Source organism: Phoca vitulina, unplaced genomic scaffold (genome assembly GCF_004348235.1).
Source record: "Phoca vitulina isolate PV1807 unplaced genomic scaffold, GSC_HSeal_1.0 scaffold30, whole genome shotgun sequence".
NCBI lineage: Eukaryota > Metazoa > Chordata > Mammalia > Carnivora > Phocidae > Phoca > Phoca vitulina.
Genome location: NW_022589733.1, coordinates 22,591,366 through 22,612,113, shown reverse-complemented (window position 1 = coordinate 22,612,113; position 20,748 = coordinate 22,591,366). Strand labels below are relative to the sequence as shown.

Below are 20,748 nucleotides of genomic sequence, written 5' to 3'. Positions count from 1 at the left end.
TTAACCTTCTGAGCCACCCAGTCACCCTGAGAAAATGGATATTTTAAAGAAAGATGTAATTTATTAAATTGACTATGGAAGAAACAGAAAATATAAGTAGGCTTGTAACTTATAATTATGAAAGAAATTGAATCAGTATCTTAAAATCTACCACCTATTGTAGTTTGATTTCTCATGTGGCTTGACTTCTGAAAAAGAATAACTGCTAGATTACACTTGCATTACTATTTCCAATCAGTGACAATTCAGTTTTTCATCAGAAATGAATAAATTGACATTCTGATATCTAAATTGAATAAGAAGCAAAGAATCCTAAGACTCATGCTGACCCCTAAGCATGGCAGTTGAATCCCTATTGAGTCCCACAGGTGGTCATGGTTCCCTTTGTGTTTAAGTCTTACATCCTTTATTTAGGGGATTTCTTTAGAAAAAGAAAAAAAAAGTTCTTTAAAAAATTTTCCTGAAAGGGATGTGCAAATAAAAAATTTAAGAAAATCAAGCTGAACAGATATCTAAAGAAAATGGAAATGAATAAGAAGATATCAAGACTTCAACCTTATTACATTTAAATGTGCTTCTTAAGAAAACCTGGAAATTTGTGTATTTTCCCAAAAAAAAAAGATGTATAGAAGGAAACACCTCAAAACTTTTAAACCTAAGCTCTCATGAAGCTTATTTATCAAAATCTCAACTGAAGAGTCAAATTAATATACATAAAAAAGTGATTCTTAAACTTAACTAGATAGTTCACTTTAATTCCATATGTGAATTAGAAATAACTAGAAAATTTATTAATAATTTTACCATGTATTAAATTGAGCTACATGAAATTGTATACGAAATGATATTTTACCATTTGAACATACAAAAAAATGGCAACTCTATATGACCCAATGTGTTTATTAAAGGAGAAAAAAAAGGTGTCCAGACTATGCTGAACTATTTTTAGTTGTTTAGTTAAAATTTATTTGTTATTAATTATTATCTTTTATTCTGTTCTAATACTCCCTGCAAAAAAGCAACAATTGGTGCAAATGGTTTATGAGAACATTGCAGGAGACATATTTAAAGTGGAGAGAATTCTATTTACGGAAATTTGTTTTATTTAAAAGTTAAGACAAAGATCATCATTATTCAATTCTTGCATTATTCAAACCTTATTCAAGACAGCAGTTGCAGAACACTGTACTGGGCAGGAATATAGTTTGGTACCCAAAACTAAAGAACATATAATCAAGTAATATGAACTTCTACAAATGTATTAATTGGAAATCAAAGAAATGTCAATAATTAGAACTGGTTTTATGGAAGGAGATGAACTGACATTGGTATTGAAGGTCACCTAAGATTTGGCAGATAGGTGAAAACCATTAGCAAACACAAACAGGCGGATGAATATGGCCAGTTTGAGATCAAAGATCATCTGTCTAAGACAATTTGTTGGAGAATATTGATATCAAAGAGTGACTATGAAAGGAGGGGCCAGGTGGTTTTTTTCCAGTGCCTGACTGTCTAAAGATCTCTAGGAAGGTAATTACACCAAGAAAGTAACATTTTAGGGAGACTAATCTGGTAATGGCGAGCAGGATAGCTTTCAGCAGAGAAAGACAGGAGTCAGTGAGATCAGTTAGGACAGTCCTGCCATGATCTGCATGAGAAGATAAAAAGTCCAGGACTAGGGTGATAGATGATAGTGGAAATAAAGGGCACAAAAAGAAGCCAACAGAAGTTTTGGAGAGACCTGGCAGTGTTGGTGGCATAAGGAGTACAAATCAACACTGCAGGCTTCTCCCTTTTCAGATACCTTCACCAAGAAGTGATGTCCAATGTAAACACTTTGTTTTTATACAGTGCTTTATGTATATTTGGTCCTCAGTACATGAGTAAGTTCTCATCTTTATATTAGAGGCCAAATATTTGTGTTTTCAATGCTTCAATATTTTCAGTATTTCTATTAATGTCTATTTTGGAATAGAACCCAAACTAGTCTTTTTTAAAAAAATTATTAAGTAAAATAAAATAAAATTACTAAAATCAAGAATGAAAGCAGGGATATTACTACTGACTTTACAAAAATAAAAAAGATGGTAAAGGAATGCTATGAACAACCATATGCTAACAAATTAGATAAAAGACAAAATGAACAAAGTCCTAGAAAGACACAAACTACCAAAAATAACTCAAAAAGAAATAGAAAGTCTGGAAAGACTGACAAGTAAAGAGACTGAATTAGTAATTTAAAACGTCCCACAAAGAAAATCCCAAGCCCAAATGGCTTTACTGATAGACTCCACCAAACATTTAAAGAATTAATATGAATCCTCTTGAACTCTTCCAAAATGAAGAGGAGGAAGTATCTCCCACCTGTTATATAAGGCCAGTGTTACTCTGAGACAAAAACCAGAAAAACATGTTACAAAAACCCCCACTTAACAGTATCTCTTATAAATATAGGTGCAAAAGCCTCAACAAATACTAGTTAACTGAATCCAACAACATGTAAGAAGGACTGTACACCATGACTAAGTGGGAATTATCCCAGGAATGTAAGGTTGATTTCACATCAGAAAATCAAGTAATGCAATACATCACACTAATAGAATATAAAAACAAAACCTGGGGCACGTAGGTGGTTCAGCTGATTCAGTGCGTGGCTCTTGATTTCGGCTGAGGCCATGATCTCAGGGTTGTGAGACTGAGCCCCAAGTTAGGCTCCATGCTGAGCATGGAACCTACTTAAGATTCTCTCTTTCCCTCTGCCCCTTCCGGCCAGCTTATGTGCATGCTAGTGCATGCTCTCTCTCTAAAAAAACAAAAAAAAAAAAACCAGAAACAAACAAAAAACCATTTGATAATCTCAATAGATGTAAAAAAAAAAGTACTTGACAAAATCCAAAAGCCTTTCATGATTAAAATAATCAATAAACTAAAAATAGTAGGGAACTTCCTCAAACTGGAAAAAGGGCATCTATTAAAAACCCACAGATAACATCATACCTAATGGTAAAAGAATGAATGCTCCCTCCACCCCCAAGATCAAGAATAAGACAAGGATGTCCATTCTCACCATTTTATTTCATAATGTATTGGAGGTTCTATGAAGGTCGAGTGGGCAAGAAATAAAACGTATCCATATTGGAAAGGAAGATGTAAAATGATCTCTATTTGCAGATAGCATGATCTTATATATAGAAAATCCTAAGGAATCCACTAAAAAATATTAGAATAAAGGAGTTTAGCAAGGTTGCAGGATACAAGATCAATAAACAAATACCAATTCTATTTTTATATACTAGCAAACAATCCAAAATGTCATCTGGCTTCTTCGCAGAAATTGACAAGCTGATCCTAAAATATTGTGGGGAAGAAGTCCCAATTTCAAAACTTACTACAAAGCTCCAGTAATTAAGACAATATGGATGGCTCAGTCAGTAGAACATGCAACTTTTGATCTCAGGGTTGTGAGTTTGTGCCCCACATTGGGTGTAGAGGTTACTTAAAAATAAAATCTTAGGGACGCCTGGGTGGCTCAGTTGGTTAAGCATCCAACTCTCAATTTTGACTCAGGTCATGATCTCAGGGTCATGAGACCGAGCCCCATGTTGGGCTCTGCGCTGGGCATGGAGCCTGCTTAAGATTCTCTCCCTGCCCCCACCCCGCCCCACTCACGTACATATGCACTCTCTCTCTCTCTCAAAAATAAATAGATAATAAAATCTTTTTAAAAAAGACAATATAGGGCGCCTGGGTGGCTCAGTTGGTTAAGCGACTGCCTTCAGCTCAGGTCATGGTCCTGGAGTCCCGGGATCGAGTCCCGCATCGGGCTCCCTGCTCGGCAGGGAGTCTGCTTCTCCCTCTGACCCTCCCCCTCTCATGCTCTCTCTGTCTCTCTCATTCTCTCTCTCAAATAAATAAATAAAATAAAAAAATCTTTAAAAAAAAAAATAAAAATAAAAATAAAAATAAAAAAGACAATATAGTACTGGTATAAAGATAGACAAATAGATCAATGGAATACAATAGAGAGTCCAAAAATGAACCTTTGCATATATGGTCAAATAACCTTTGACAAGCGTGCCAAGACCACTCAATGGGGAAAGAATAGTCTTTTCAAAAAATGGCACTGGGACAATTAGATATCCATATGTAAAAGAATGAAGTTGGACCCCTACCTCACACCATATACAAAAATTAACTCAGATGAATCATAGGCCTATATATAAGAGTTAAGACTATAAAATCCTCAGAAGAAAACATAAAAATAAATCTTCATGATCTTTGATTAGGCAATGGTTTCTTAGATATGACACCAAAAGCACAAGCAACAAAAGGAATAAGAGATAAGTTGGACTTCATCAAAATTAAAAACTTCAATGCTTCAAAGGACACCATCAAGAGAGAGAAAAGAGGGGCGCCTGGGTGGCTCAGTTGGTTAAGCGACTGCCTTCGGCTCAGGTCATGATCCTGGAGTCCCGGGATCGAGTCCCACATCGGGCTCCCGGCTCGGCAGGAAGCCTGCTTCTCCCTTTCCCACTCCCCCTGCTTGTGTTCCCTCTCTCGCTGTCTCTCTCTCTCTGTCAAATAAATAAATAAAATCTTTAAAAAAAAAATAAAATAAAATAAAATAAAAAAAAGAGAGAGAAAAGATAACCCAGAGAATGGGAGAAAATATTTGCAAATCATACATCTGATAAGGAACTTGTATCTGGAATATACAAAGAACTGTTACACTTCAACAATAAAAAGAAAAATAATCCAATTTAAAAATGGGCAAAGGATGCAAACAGACATTTCTCCAAAGAAGATATACAAATGGCTAATGCACACATGAAAAAGTTGCTCAAAATCATTAGTCATTAGGGAAACACAAATCAAAGCCACAATTAGATACCTACTATGATGGCTGACATCAAAAAGGCAAATAATAAATGTTTTGCAGTTCCTCAAAAGGTTAAACATACAGTCACCACATGACATATGAGATTTCTTTTGGAGGTGATAAAAAGTGTTCTAAAATTGATGGTGGTAATGGTTACACAATGCTGTGAATATACTAAAAACCACTGAATTGTATACTTAATTTTTTTAAAGACTTTATTTATTTATTTGAGAGAGAGCGTGCACAGGAGTGGGGGTGGGGGGAGTCAGGGAGAGGGAGAAGTATACTCGCTGCTGAGCAGGGAGCCCAACAATGCAGGCCCATCCCAGCATCCTGAGATCATGACCTGAGCCTAAGGCAGACGCTTAACCAACCAACTGAGCCACCCAGGTGCTCAATTATATACTTTATGATATATATACTTTATATATATACTGAATTATATACTTTATTATATACTTTATATATAATTATATACTTTAAATTATATATTGAATTATATACTTTATATGGATAAATTGTATAGGAATTACATCTTTATATGGATTTATATACTTTATATATTATATACTTTAAATGGATATAATATCCATTATAAATGGATTATTTATATACTTTAAATGGATAAATTGTATAGGAATTACATCTCAGAAAGCCATTAAAACAAAGAGAAGAGAAATCTCCAGGGGCTTCCCAGCCCACACAGTCCCTCTCTCTTCATTCACTCACTTCTATCCATGTTCTCTTCTTTCTGCCAATTTTCTGGACTTTGCACCTGTAGTTTATACTTAGAACATTCTACCCCAAATTATCTCAAGCTGATCTCCTTCTCATCGAGATCCTCAAACGAATCCTCTTCAGAGACATTTTCCCACAAGTCTCCCTGCAAATGATGTCTCATTTATTCTGTCCATGAACAAAAATGAGTTGAAGTGAGTCAGAGGTTAAAGTGACTCAGATATTTAGCTCATGTGTATCAGGCAGTCCCTCAAAATGATGTAACTGCCAGAGCTAAAGCAGAATTGGAGTCTTTATATATAGAGCACAGAAGAGAGGGGCCTATGGTTAGGATATTTTCCCAGTTGCAATTTTCTTTATCTGTAACTGCTGCAAAACTTTGCAGCTGGAATGGATGGGTTCTGTTGGGGTTTTCATGCTTCTTTCTCATGACTCTTGATGCACTCTTACTTTGGTAGCTGTTGAAAGAGTTCTTTTGAGAGCTATCTTTGTAAGGCCTGTGAGTCATGCTAGTTAAGGTCCAAGGGAAGGGGAGGTAGAAAGGAGAAGACAGGGGGAAGGAGAGGAGAGAGAAAGAAAGAAAAAGGAAGGGAGGTAAAGATTAAAAAACAAGGAAAACTAGGGTCTGTTTTCTTTCATAATTCTTTACAATGCTTCTCAGTATGTAAAGTCGTCTTAGTTATATGCATGTTTCTTTTCCATCGTCCATCCTCTGACAGGATGTTTCCACCTTGTTTGCCCACATAGCAGATGCTCAATAAATATCTGATGGCTGACTGAACAAATTCCACATCAACATGATAAATCCAGGAGGAAAGCATGAGAAAACTGTTTGAGACTTTCTAACCACACCTCTCATTTCTCATGACTGTAACTAACTTCTAAGGCAGCTATAGGCTGAGTCTCCATTGCCTGGGTGCTTATCAAAGTTATGAATTCTTGAGCTGCCCCTCCACAGACTGGTTCATCTGTGCTTTTAACTACACATCTGCCTTGCCTAGAGAAACAAATGTATTTTAAAAATGGTAAGATCAAAGTCTGTGTAACAGTCTGTGCAGTGCTTCCACTTGAGGACCTCTGTTTAAGAAAAAGAGAGGCTCAAAAAATAAAACTCAAAAGTTATTCCAAAGCTTTGAATATGGTTCGTTTTTAGATAACATTAAGGGGTTATTTTTAATTTTGTTAGATGTTACAACGTTATCATGGTTGTGTTGTATGTCTGTATAAATATGTATGTATAAATATGAATACAAGCAGACATACATAGTCTCTGTTAATGATGTACCATACTAAAGTACTTACGGATGAATTTATATATCTTGGATTTGCTTTAAGATGCCCCAGAAAAGGGGGAAACAAATTGGCAAAATGGTGATAATTTAGGGAACTGGATGGTGAATACACTGAGATTCATTATATTACCCTCTCCACTTTTCTGTTTGAAAGTTTCATAATAAAACATTCTTTTTGGGATGCCTGGGTGGGCTCAGTCGATAAAGCGTCTGCCTTTGGCTCAGGTCATGATCCCAGGGTCCTGGAAGTCCCACATCTGGCTCCTTGCTCAGCAGGAAGCCTGCTTCTCCCTCTGCCTGCCACTCCCCCTCCTTGTACTCTCACACTCTCTCTCTCTCCCACTCTCTCTCTCTGGCAAATAAATAAATAAATAAATAAAATCTTTAATAAAAAAAATAAAACTCTTTAAAAAAATACGCTTTAAAAAATAGTTTCAAGTTAGTGATAACTAACAATCCCCCCAAGAGGCACTTGTGGTGGGAAAGTATAGTCAGAAATGTTGTGTATTTGCCCCAAAGTGAAGGTTGAAGGGGAATGGGCAGGAAAAAAGGTTTATGGGCCAGACCCTTTGGGTACATTCCTTCATTTAATACCCTTCACAACTTTGTTAGGTTAATGCCACCTTAACTATGTGATTAAATTTAGCATCACTAATCATGGGACAAACTGGTATTCCATGCCTCCTGGTGGAGTGTATGGAGAAGTACAAACCATCATTGAAGTGGTCCTCCTGCCAAAAATTGTTTAACCTGAATATAATCATGAAGCAGCCGTCAAGTGCTGAACATGGATATTCTACAGACAATGGGCCTGGACACTTCAAAACTGCCAATATCATAAAAGACAAACATTTTTTAAAGACAAGTGTATTGTTTAAAGACTAAAGACCTAGGACATCAAAATGCAATGGGATTGGATCCAATTTTGATTGGATCCTAGATTCAACAAAGAAAGGCTGAAAAAAGACACTATGGGGACAATCAAAAACTTTCAAAATGGGCAACTTATTAGATAATATTTTTGAAAAATATTATACATAATGAGTGTGACAAAAAAATAATAACCTTTTGAAGTAGGTGGTAACCCTCTTTTAGAGACTGGGAAACTAAGCTTCAGAGAAATACAGGGATTTGCCCAAGAATCCACAGCTGGCAAATGGCAGCACCCAAACAGGCCCAGATCTCCCTGCCTCCAGAGAATAAGCTCTTGGCTGGTGGATGCTTCCTCCTCTGCAGCATCCCCAGGAATTGAGAGATAGGACTGTGATCTACATTATCTCCCAGGGTATGGTAGTAGCTACAGGTGGTAAAGAGGCCCCTCACTCTTGCCATGGCACCAGCAGTAATTCACTGATTCGGAATTTAATTGCTGTGTGACAATGATAAGCAAAAACAGGCCAGTTCCTAGACTCAGGATGCTTACAGCCTAATGAAGGAAACAAATGTTAATCAAATGTTGGAACCACTCAAGGAAATATATAATAACAAAAGAAGGTAAGAACAATGAAGAAGGGGCGCCTGGATGTCTCAGTCGTTAAGCGTCTGCCTTTGGCTCAGGTCATGATCCTGGGGTCCTGGGATCCCTGCTCAGCAGGAAGCCTGCTTCTCCCTCTCCCACTCCCCCTGCTTGTGTACCCTTTCTCGTTGTCTTGCTCTCTCTGTCAAATAAATAAATAAAATCTTAAAAAAAAAAAAAAAAAAAGAACAATGACGAAAAGAAAGCTGACCTAAGCTGAGGGTCTACGGAAGACCTACGAGTTGTGCTTTGAAAAATGAATCAAAGTTAATGATACAGACAGAGGGAAGAGTGTGAGCAAAAGGCTGATGGCAAGGACTGTGCAGTAGGAAAGCCCCAAAAGCTAGCAGGTGCCTGGTGCAAGGTGAAAATGGAGGAAAGCAGGCAGAACCAGACAATGGAGGACCCCGAAGGCCATGCTAGGGATTCTGTTTGATTTTAAAAGCAATGGAAAGTTATTATTTAAGCAGGTGACAAAATCAGATTTCAAGTTAAAAAGCAACAACACTTCAGCTGCAATGTTGAGAGGATGGCAGAGCAGAATAGATGTTGTTAGACCAGTTAAGAGATTGTAGCAGCCAGTGGTAATGTGGATTAGAGTGAGCAGTCTATAGGAGATGGAAATGGCCAGATCTAAGGGATATTTGAGAGTATACGGGGAAATTCAAGTGAAGGAGGTGTTGAAGATGACTCTTAGGTTTCTAGCTTGTGCCGTTGGGATGGAGATGCCATTTCCTGAGAGAGGGAATAGCGGAAGAAGGCTGGATTTGGGAAGACACAAGTGGAAATGAGGAATTGGTGGTACTTTTTAGATGGGAGAAGGCAGTTGATGTGCAAGTCTGAAGTTCAGAAGTCTAGACTAGAAATGTACATTTGGGAGCCATCAAATTATGGTTACTGAAATATGGATAAGATGGCCTCAGAAAGGGAGGAGTTAGTCGATGGGAACCCCTGGGATTGGATGGTTCTTAACAAGAAGGCAGCTGAGGCAGAAATACTGGAAGGGAGCTGTGGAAGGGGGAGGGCTGAGTGTGGAGCCTGAGGGAGAAGTGGTGGGCTGGGGGAGAGCCTTAGGGTCATTCTCACAACTTCTAGAAGTGCTGCATTCTATGTTAGAGGATGGCTGATGTTCTCTTCCACCTGGTGGGCTCTCCCATTCACCCTCCAGACAAGCCTCTGCTGGCAGCCTCCACATCTGCTGCCATTGATTCATGGGGAAAGTTGCTCTATCCCTGGGCTCCTCTCCTGGTGTCTTCCAAATAAGCAGTTAACTTATTTATTAACTAATCCCTTAGCGATGGGCAAAATTGATAGGCAACAATTATGATATAACCATACTATGGAATCCTATGTAGCAGGAGAAAGAGAGAGAGAGAGAAATTTCTCTGTGTGCATATATGGAAAGCTCCCCAATTCATATATATATTATACATACACACACATACATTATATATATTATACATGCACACACATACACATATATGTATATTTAAAGAAAAAAGACAAAGTACAAGACCTGGATTCATGCTATCTTTCATATTAAGGGGAGAATATATAAACCTGTATTCAAATTTGTTTATATACACCTATATTCCGTGGAAGGATACATGAGACACTAAAAACAATGACCCCATAAGGGAATAAGGCAGGTTGGACTGGAGATGAGGAATAACGATGAAAGGAGGACTTTTACTACATGACTCTTTATACTTTAAATTTTCTAAGCCTTATGACTATATCACCTATTCAAAAAATTAAATTAAAAAGCCTGGAAAAATGCCATTTTCCAATATAAGTTTCATGAGTTCCATATTCTATATTTTTTAATGAAACTGATTTTCGGGGTGCCTGGGTGGCTCAGTCAGTTAGGCGTCTGCCTTCAGCTCAGGTCATGATCTCCAGGTCCTGGGATCGAGTCCCGCATCAGGCTCCCTGCTCAGTGGGGAGTCTGCTTCTCCCTTTCCCTCTGCCTCTCCCCTCCACTTGTGCTCTCTCTCTCTCTCTCAAATGAATAATGAATAAATAAAATCTTAAAAAAAAAAGAAAAAAGAAACTGATTTTGGCTAGTGTGATATTTTTATAATTAATTTTTTAAGATAATTGTAGATTCACAGGCAGTTGAGAGAAATAATACAGAAGGATCCAATATACTTTTCACCTAGGTTCCGCCTATAATGATAACATCTTATAAAGCTGTAATACAATATCACAACCAGGATATTAACATTAATACAGTCAAGATACAGACAATTTCCATCACTATTATGTGCCATTTTAAAAATACTGAAGATGTATGATTTATTAAACGAAATAACATATTTTACAAATCAATGTATCTAGTATAATCCCATAATTTTAAAAAAATCTAGAAGGAAATCCAGCACAGCCAAATAGGAATAGTGATCCTCTCTAGGCATGAGCATTATAGGTGGTTTAACTTTTTCTTTTTTTCTTTATAGTTTTATAGTTGTTTTCTTTTCTTTTTCTTTTCTTTATCTCTTTTTAGAGGGAAAATTCACATAATATACAACTAACCATTTAAAACTGTACAATTCAGTGGCATTTTTTGTATTTACAATGTTGTGCAACCACCTCTCCTTAATTTCAAACTGTTTCATTGCCCCAGAGGAATACCCCATATCCATTAAGTTATCACTCCCTATCCCCCCCAATCCCCTGTAACAATCTCTAATCTGCTTTTTGTCTCTATAGATTTGCCTTTTCTGGATATTCCATACAGAAGGAATTATACAATATGTGACCTTTTGTGTCTGGCTTCTTTTATTTAGCATATTTTCAAGGCTCATCCAAGTTGTATCATGTATCAGTACTTCATTCCTTTTTATAGCTAAATGATATTCCATTATATGTATATACCATAATTTGTTTCTCTATTCATCTGTTGATGGACATTTGAGTTGTTTCCACCTTTTGGCTACTGTAAATAGAGCTGCCAAGGATATTTATGAACAAGGTTCTATTTACATTCCTTTTTGCAATTATTTCGGATATATATAAACCTAGAAGTAGAATTACTAGTAGTTGTATGTTTATCTTTTCAAGGAATCAACAAACTGTTTTTCACAGCAACTATACCATTTTACATTCCTACCACCAACATACAAGAGTTCCTATTTCTCCATGGCCTTGCCAACACCTGTTACCTTATTGTTTGTTTTTGTTAGTCATTTCAGTGGGTGAGAAGTGATATTACACTGTGGTTTTGATTTGCATTTCCTTAATGACCAATGATGATGTCAAACATCTTCTTATAAGCTTACTGGCCACTGCATATTTTTTTTGGAGACATGTTTATTCAAGGGTATGTTTTTTTTCAAGATTTTATTTTTAAGTAATCTCTACACCCAACGTGGGGCTTGAACTCACAACCCTGAGATCAAGAGTCACATGCTCTACTGACTAAGCTAGTCAGGTGCCCCGAGGATGTATGATTTTTACTTGTATCATTAATGATGTATTTTAAAACAAAGGGATTAAATTTTGTATTACTGTTTCTGAATAGAATTTTCTCTTCTTACTGATTAAAATATCAAAATGGGGGGCACCTGGGTGGCACAGTCAGTTAAGCATTGGGACTCTCGATTTCAGCTCAGGTCATGATCTTGGGGTCATGAGATCGTGCCCCCTGTCAGGCTCCACACAGAGCACGGAGTCTGAGATTTCTCTCTCCCTCTGCCCCCCCCCACTCACGTGCTCACTCACTCTCTCTCAAATAAATAAGTAAAATCATAAAATCTTTAATAAAAAAATTCAAAATGATATCTTATTGCATTAATTAAGGTAACGGTAGCTGCTATAACAAATGAATCCCCAAATATTTGATGGCTCAAACACAAATGAAGTTTTTTTCTTGTTCAAATAAAGCCCAACATGTTCAGTAAATGGCTTTCTTAAGCAGCAATGCAGACCCTTAAGGTCCTTTTATATGTGCTCTGCCAACTTCAGCTCAAGGCTTCTAAGGAGTCACTGGTCCAGTATTTGTAAAAGGGTTGCTGACACAGTGCAGAGGGCCCAGTGAGGCCGAAGACCATGCACCATTGGCACCAATTTATCTTATTTTTATTTTAACTATAGAGATGGAGAAGCCTCACAGATTAATCCCAGGTAGAGACTTTGCATGGTAAATGCTATAGAAAGATAAGGAATCGAAGAAGCTGAAGTAGCTGGCAAGAACGTGGGTGAGTGTTGCACCATGGGGTATATGCAGAAAGAAGAGTAACAGTGCAAGAGAGTGAATGGACCAGGAGAAAGACATGGAGAGATTAGAGGGCTGAACAAAGTCAAGGTGTAAACTTGCGAGAGAGTTGGGAGGGCAAGCGGGCTGAGAGGAGTATACAGTGCATCAAGGTTTAAGATTCCTAAAATGGTCTAGTTCAGGATGATGATGAAAAAACAAAGGTGCAGCTATGGGAATGGGAGGCCAAAAGTGGGTAGGATTTATAGCAGCTCGGGTTTAAGACAGGCAGGAGGACTTGAGGTTAGGGTGTGGGTTAGTTAGGTCATCCACAGAAATGTTGAAAGGGTATAAAATAATGTAGCCTATATTTTAAAGAAGGATAATTATCGCAAGACTCTCAGAGAGAGAGTTCAAACTGGCTCTAGGCATGGCAGTGTTTCTGGGGGAACAGCCAAGTTATAGTTAAGGCAAAGAGGTAAAGGAACATTCTAAAGAATTTGGGAATGACAGGGAATTTTATCTGCATTGGAACAAGGATTCCTGCGGGAAAGAATGGAAGGAGGAAGCATCAGATTGGAGGGAGCTACAAGCATGGGAATTTCTATCACCATATCAGAAACTAGATAACGTGAAAATATTTGGCCTTCAAAACACCTAGATATGCTGGATCAAATTTAACAAACATTTTCAGATTCAGAGCTAAACTTGCAAGGCAATAAGGGAATCTCCCAAGGAACACAAGTAAAGAGGGACTGAAAACTAGGACAATAAGAGTACACTTATCCTGGTACTAGTTCAGCAATCCAAGGGTTTGGATTTTAACACGAGGAGCGGAGGCCTTAGGCCCATGTAAGGCAGGGAGACAAAATTTAGACTCTGCACGAAGTCAGGACTCTCCAAATGTTAAGGTTGAATGAAAGGATGGATTAAAAAAAAAAAAAATCTTTCTTGGTCTGGCTTCTGGAAAGAAGAAAAAAAAAAAAAAAAAAAACTCTCCCCCTAAGAATCTGTAACCATGGACATTCCTTCACAGGGGTTTGGTGTTCAAATGTATTCTATCTGAATAGTCTAGGACCCCAAGTTGAGAAATTCACATGAAAAGGGGTTCCTGTCCAGGCATTTTAATACTGGAAAAGAAGTGGAGAATGGGTGTTAGAATACCTAGCAGTCTGCCACTTCAGTCTATATTTTTGTTGAAGAGAAATATGATCAACACAACACTTTCAAGGATAATAAAGGATTACATTAAAATAAAATTGGAGGGAAACATGGACTCAAAATACAAGATTGAGAGAGAAAAGGAATAATGTAAAATTTCTAGTATCATCCCTGTTGAAAAATGCATGTTCTAGAGCTAAATTCCATTTAATGGACATTTGGGGTTTAGAGGAACCAGTTAAATGACACCACAAGGAAGCAAACAAACCCACTTAGGGACATTTCACAGGACAACTATTTCTGCAACAAGTCAATGGCATGAAAAGATTAAGAGAGATTTAAGAGACCTAAAACCAGAAGTAAGGGGCGCCTGGGTGGCTCAGTGGGTTAAAGGTCTGCCTTGGGCTCAGGTCATGATCCCAGGGTCTTGGGATGGAGCCCCACATTAGGCTCCCTCCTCAGCAGGAAGCCTGCTTCTCCCTCTCCCTCTGCCTGCTGCTCCCCATGCTTGTGCGCTCTCTCTCTCAAATAAATAAAATCTTTTAAAAATTTTTAAAAAATAAAAAATAAAGCTAAAAGTAATATTTGAACCTTGTTTGGATCCTAATTTGAATGAACCAACTATAAAAGACATTTTGAAGATAACTGAAGAGATCTGATTATTTGGTGCAATGTGGCACTGTGATTAAGCAATCAGGTTTTTAGAGATGTATACTGGGTGTATGAGGGAAAATGACACATGCCTAGGATTTACTTTATAATCCTTTAACAAAGAAAACAAGCAGGAAAGAAAAAGATATGGAAAAGTCTTGATAATGGATGATGGGTATATGGGTGTTGATTATACTCTTGTTTCTACTTTATATATGTTTAAAAATTTCAAGGTCAAAATTCAAAATTATTTAGAGAACACATGAACAAAAATGCTTAAAGAGCACTAGTACAGCATGTAAGTTACGCTAGAAATTCCTTATTCTTCCCAGTGTGGAGGCCCAACTGATGCTTTTCTGCTTCTATTATAAAATGCCAGAATCAGGAAAAACACTTTGTACCCTGAGATGAATCAGCAATGATGAAGTCACCTCACTAGTTCCATCTCCCAAGAAAAAATTTAAAACTAAGTAATATCTAGTGTGGACTCCCTAATAAAAAATGGTGTCATCCTTTTAGAATACTAATGTCTAAAATAATATCACAATCTTTGTGAATATGGCTAATATGAGAAAAAGTTACTATTTTCCACCATGAACAGATAAATGAAACTGGTAATTTTATGGGCTTCTTACCTTTCTTTTAAAAACCTGAAATTCCTTTAAATGCCAAACAAATATTTGACTTGATCTTCCTGAAATCTAACTCCTTTGTACCTTTAAAAAAGAAAAACAGCGTACTGAAATAGAATTCACATACTATAAAATTCACCCACTTAAGTGTAAAATTTAATGGTTTTTAGTATATTCAAAGTTGTGCAACTATCAAAAGAATAAATTTGAGAACATTTTCATCACCTCCCCCCAAAAATCTTGTACGTGTAATCAGTCACTCCCCACCTTCCACCCCCCAAATATACCCTCACCCTCAACTCCAGGCAATCACTAATTTATTTTCTATCTCTATGAATTTGCCTATTCTGGACATTTGACATATATGGAATCACACAAAATATATAGTTTTTTTGACCGGATTCTTTCACTTAGCACAGTATTTTCAAAGCTCATTGTAGCATGCATCAGTACTTCCTTTTTACTGCCAAATAATATTCCATGGTATGGATATATCACACTTTAGCCATTCATCAGCTGATGGATATTTGGGATGTTGCTATCTTTTAGCTATTATGAGTAATGCTGCTATGGACATTCTTATAAAAGTTTTATGTGGACATAGTTTTCATTTCTCTTGTTTTATTTGCTCTAGGAGTAGAAGTGATAGGTCATATGGTAACTACACGTTTAACCTTTTGAGAAACTATCAAACTGCTTTCCGAAGTGGCTGAACATTTTATATTCCTACCAGCAGTGGATAAATATTCCAATTTCTCCACATCCTTACAACACTTGTCTATTTTCTTAATTATAGCCATCATCACGGGCACCTGGCTGGCTCAGTTGGTAGAGCAAGCAACTCTTAATCTCATGATCATGAGTTCAAGCCCTACCCCGGGCACAGAAATTACTTAAAAGGAAAAAAAAATGTTAAAAAAAAAAAAAGTAAATAGCCATCATAGTGAGTGTGAAGCAATATCCCATCGTGATTTGGATTTGCATTTTCCTAATGGCTAATGATGTTGAACAACTTTTCAAGTGCTTATTGACCATTTCTTTGCACCTCTTTGAAAGTAAACTTTCTAAGTATCTTCGTCTCTGGGTCTTCCTTCTACACTAGTAATATCTTCAGTTAAACTTAATATCTCCTTGCTGTAGTTCACTTAACCAAAAGATAAAAAGTAACTGCAATACATTAGTCTTTGTATTTTCTCATTCACTCACTCATTCATCCAATATGGTTTGAGAACCTATTATGTCCCAGAGGCTGTTCTGGGCACTGAGCATATACAAGAAAATAAAACAGACAAAAAAGTCCTTGCCCTCGTGAAGCTCACATTTTTGTGGCTTTCAATTTTTTCCAGTTGTATTGAGATATTATTGACATACAGCACTATATAATTTAAGGGATACATCATAACAACTTGACATATATATTGTGAAATGATTTGTACAGTAAGTTTAGTTAACATCCATCATCTTATATAGATACACCAAAAAAGAAAAAAAAAATGTTTTTTTTCCTTGTGATGAGAACTCTTAGGATCTGCTATTTTTCATTCGATAGAAAGGAAACATAGCATAAAATTTAACATCTTAACCATTTCTAAGTGTAAGTGTACAGTTCAGTAATTTTCAGTATATTCACATTGTTGTAAAACAAATCTCCAGAACTTTTTCATCTTTCAAATAGGAAACTCTATACCCACTAAACAAGAAATCCCCTTTTCCCCCTCCCCCAATGCCTGGTAACCACCATTATACTTTCTGTTTCTATGAACTTGACTACTGTAGATACCTCATAGAAGTGGAATCATACATTATTTGTCATTTTGTGACTGGCTTATTTCATTTAACATAATATTCTCAAGGTTTATCCATATTATAGCATTTCCTTCCTTTTTAAGCCTGAATAGTATTCTGTTCTATTTTGTTTAACCATTATCCCTCAGTGAACATCTGGATTGCTTCTACCCCTTGACTCTTGTGAATAATGCTGCTATGAACATAGATTTACAAATATCTCTTTGACCCCTGCTTTCAATTCTTGTGGATATATGCTCACAAGTAGTATTGTTGGATTAAATGGTAGTTCAATTTTTAATTTTTTGAGGAACTGCCATGTTTTCCCTCGTGGATGCACCATTTTACATTCTCACCAACAATGAACAATGATTCCAATTTCTTCACGTCCTTTCCAGCACTTCTTTTTTCTTTTCTTTTCCTTTCTTTCTCCCTTCCTTCCGTCCTTTCCATCCTCCCTCCCTCCCTTTCTTTTTTCTTTGTAATCATCCTAATGGACATGAGGTGATATCTCATGGTGGTTTTGTTTTGCATTTCTCTGATGATTAGTGATGTTGAGCATCATTTCACCTCTCATCTCCTTGGTTAGGTTTATTCCCAAGTATTTTATTCTTTTTGATGCTATTGTTGTTAGTGTATAGAAACACAACTGATTTTTGTGCATTGATTTTGTATCCTGCAACTTTGCTGAATTCCATTGTTAGTTGTAATAGGTATTTCTTAATTTTTGCTTTTTTAATTTTTATTTTTTTATTGAAGTATAGTTATGTTCTAGTAGGTTTTTTTCTCTAGTAGTTTTCTTATGGAATATTAGGGTTTTCTACCTATAAGATGACGTCATTTAATAATAGAGATAATTTTACTGCTTCCTTTCTAATTTGGATGCCTTTTATTTCTTTTTCTTGCCTATCTGCTAGGACTTCCAACATAAGGTTGAATAGAACTGTAGAACTGGAGAGAGTGGGCATCCTTGGAAAAGCTTTCAGCCTTTCACTAGTATGATGTTAGCCATGGGATTTTCATGGATGTTCTTTATTATGTTGATGTCATTTCCTTCTATTTCTAGCTTGAGTGTTTTTATCATGAGAGTGTAGAATCTTGTCAAATGCTTTGTCTGCATCGATAGAGATGATCGTGTTGTTTCACCCTTCATTTTGTTGTGGTTGTGTATTACATTGATTAGTTTTCCTATGTTGAACCATTCTTGGATTCCTGGAATAAAGCCCACTTGGTCATGGTGTATAAGCCTTTTAATGTGCTCTTCAATTTTAAAGTGCTAGCACCACGCCCATCTTCTCTGTATTGTTCAAATTTTAGTATACGTGCTGCCAAAGAACTCCTGTGGTTTTATTTTTTAAATGGGGCATAATGTACTTTGAATTCCATGATGTCCTTTGCATTTCAGTTACCAAATGAGTAAATGTCTCAAAGAGCAAGAATTCTTTTCCATGCTCAAAACATTGACAAAAATTAAGACACACTTGGTGGTTCATCTCATTGTTTCCTTTGCAGAAATGGCATCACCTACTACATAATATACCTCAATTGTAATGTCGGAAAGTGACTGCCTCTTTGGAAGGTGCTCTGTAACAATGTGACCCATGGAAATCATCCGGATTTGCAGGTTCTAGAAAACCCTATGAAACTTGTTTGTAAATATAGGCAAATTGTTTAAAATAAAGGAGTATGAATAAGATGTACCGGGAATTCAGTCTTCTACGGACTCAATAATTCAACCCCTAGGGTACTTAAAACACAGCCCCTCCTGGTAGTAATGTGTGGAGTGTGTGGAGCATAGCGGTGGATTCATTTTTTCTGCCTGAGGAGAGATTCGAACATAAACGCCGAGTACTCGGGACCATGAAGGGCACAATTCTTTGGAGAAAAGTTCCAGGGACCACACAATTGTCAGCTAACAACAAATACGGGCAATTTCTGCTTCTGCGTCACAACTCATCGGAAAAGGAAAATGCACAGTTCACTTATTTAACAGGTGTTTACATTACCTAGGCATGTGTCAACTCATCGGAAAAGGAAAATGCACAGTTCACTTATTTGACAGGTGTTTACATTACCTAGGCATGTGTCAACTCATCGGAAAAGGAAAATGCACAGTTCACTTATTTGACAGGTGTTTACATTACCTAGGCATGTGTCAACTCATCGGAAAAGGAAAATGCACAGTTCATTTATTTGACAGGTGTTTACATTACCTAGGCATGTGTCAACTTCCGGGAAGCGTCCTGCCAGATGTAGCCCAGACAGGGAGCAAACGAGGAAGAGAATCTCTCCACAGGACGCGGGTCCGAGGAAAGCTGGAGGAGGAAACAAAACCGAAACGCCCAACTGAGAAAAGCCCAGCACCTGCTAAAGAGATCGACCCTCGCCGTCTGCTCAGGTTCTGCGGCTGCGCCCTGAGCAGCGCTTCGGCGCCCGTGGTGGCGCACGCTCCCTGAGCTGCAGGGCGCCCCGCACTTGCATCAGCGCCTGCGCAGCCGTAGTTTCTCCTCACGCGATTCCACTGCCGCCCCCTGTCAGGGTGTTGTTGGCTCCTTAGGGACTGGGGTGGGATACGATGTGGCATCAGCTGTGTGGTACTTGCCAGTTACCCGATAGGCGGTGCTCTGGCCTAGAAAGAAAGGTGCATTCACAGACTTTTTTTAACGCATTGTTTTTTGAGACGCTCGGACTGCACCCTCTCTCCTGCCGCTGCTGTCCGAGAAGCATCTGGAAGCTAGCCCTGGGGGAATTTTAATCTCGTTTGGAAGCAGACCCGCCTAGGAGTTCTGTTTATCTAAGAACGCCCGGGAGGTGATGGACACCTCAGAAATATCCCTTGTTTGTCTTCCATAGGAAGCTGAATTATAAAGTTGAGTAATAGTTACTTTGAAGAAAGGAAAGAAAAAAGGAAAACTTAATACACACACACGTTTACGTATTCACAGAATAATTTCAAAGAATGGACCAGCAACTGCTAACTGATTACCTCAGGGGTTAAAGGACTGGGTGGCTGAAGGACACGGGCATGAGGAATGTTTTTGTTTTTTGTTCGTTTGCATCCTTTGAAATTTGCCCAGTGTGCATGTATTATTTTTTTTTAATGTTTGAGTTATTTCCTTGATCCCCTTATCAAAATGTAGACACGAAATTCGGAAGTTTAAGAAGTCTGAGTAGAATTCAGTAAACTGGATAGAATTATATGCACGTTAAGATAAAACGTCTTGTGTAAACCACCAAGTCTTCCTGTATAGTTCTGGACAGAGATCTTTTGGGAGTTGGGGTCAGGGGGGTATAGGAAAAGAGAACCAGGCACTTTCAGAAAATTATTGGCATTGGTGGCATACAGGAAACAAATCTTTATCATCTCAATTGTTGTATGTTCCCTTTGGATTTGCCAAAGAAAATTAAAAGGTAAATTTTAGTGGGAACTCACTAAATATGGATATTTGATATTTATTTTTGTAAAGGAAATTAACTGGGTGTGACTGCCAGGGTTGAGACCTGAAGTTCCTCTTCTAGATGAGGAAAATTTCTTTTAGTGAGTAATCTCCAGACTGATTATAGTATACTCCCGCCCCCAACCTTGCAAGATAACTTCATGCTTCCTCCTCTAAGAGAAGTCTTGAGGAAAAAACTAGTCAGCTGGGCCTAAGAGGATTTGTAGGCAAAAGGCCCATAATGAAAGATGTCTGATATCTCTCATTCCCTGGGTCAACTGAACCCCTTCAGTTTCATTCACCACTGAGTGGTTAGTGGATCTAGAGCATAGGAATTTGGGACCAGAGATGGGGAGTCCCAAAAAGTGTAAAGTGTGAAGTCAAATGCCAGAGGTTTGTAATGTTGCTTCTTAGTTTGCCTTGTTTGTAAGTAGGAAGCCAGAAGTTGAACTCCCAAATAAG

The 20,748-nt window shown here is 37.6% G+C and overlaps 1 protein-coding gene across 1 annotated transcript in view; it reads right to left on the bottom strand.

The window, feature by feature from the left end:
• Positions 1 to 19,588, bottom strand: part of LOC116644484 (zinc finger protein 19-like) — an 88,383-nt gene extending 68,795 nt beyond the window's left edge. Inside the window, exons 1-2 of the mRNA XM_032424079.1 lie at positions 19,063 to 19,588; positions 15,068 to 15,148 (exon numbers count right to left, since the gene is read on the bottom strand). The gene's annotated coding sequence lies outside the window, so the exon portion shown is untranslated. The remainder of the gene's footprint in view (positions 1 to 15,067; positions 15,149 to 19,062) is intronic.
• Positions 19,589 to 20,748: the final 1,160 nt, after the last annotated feature.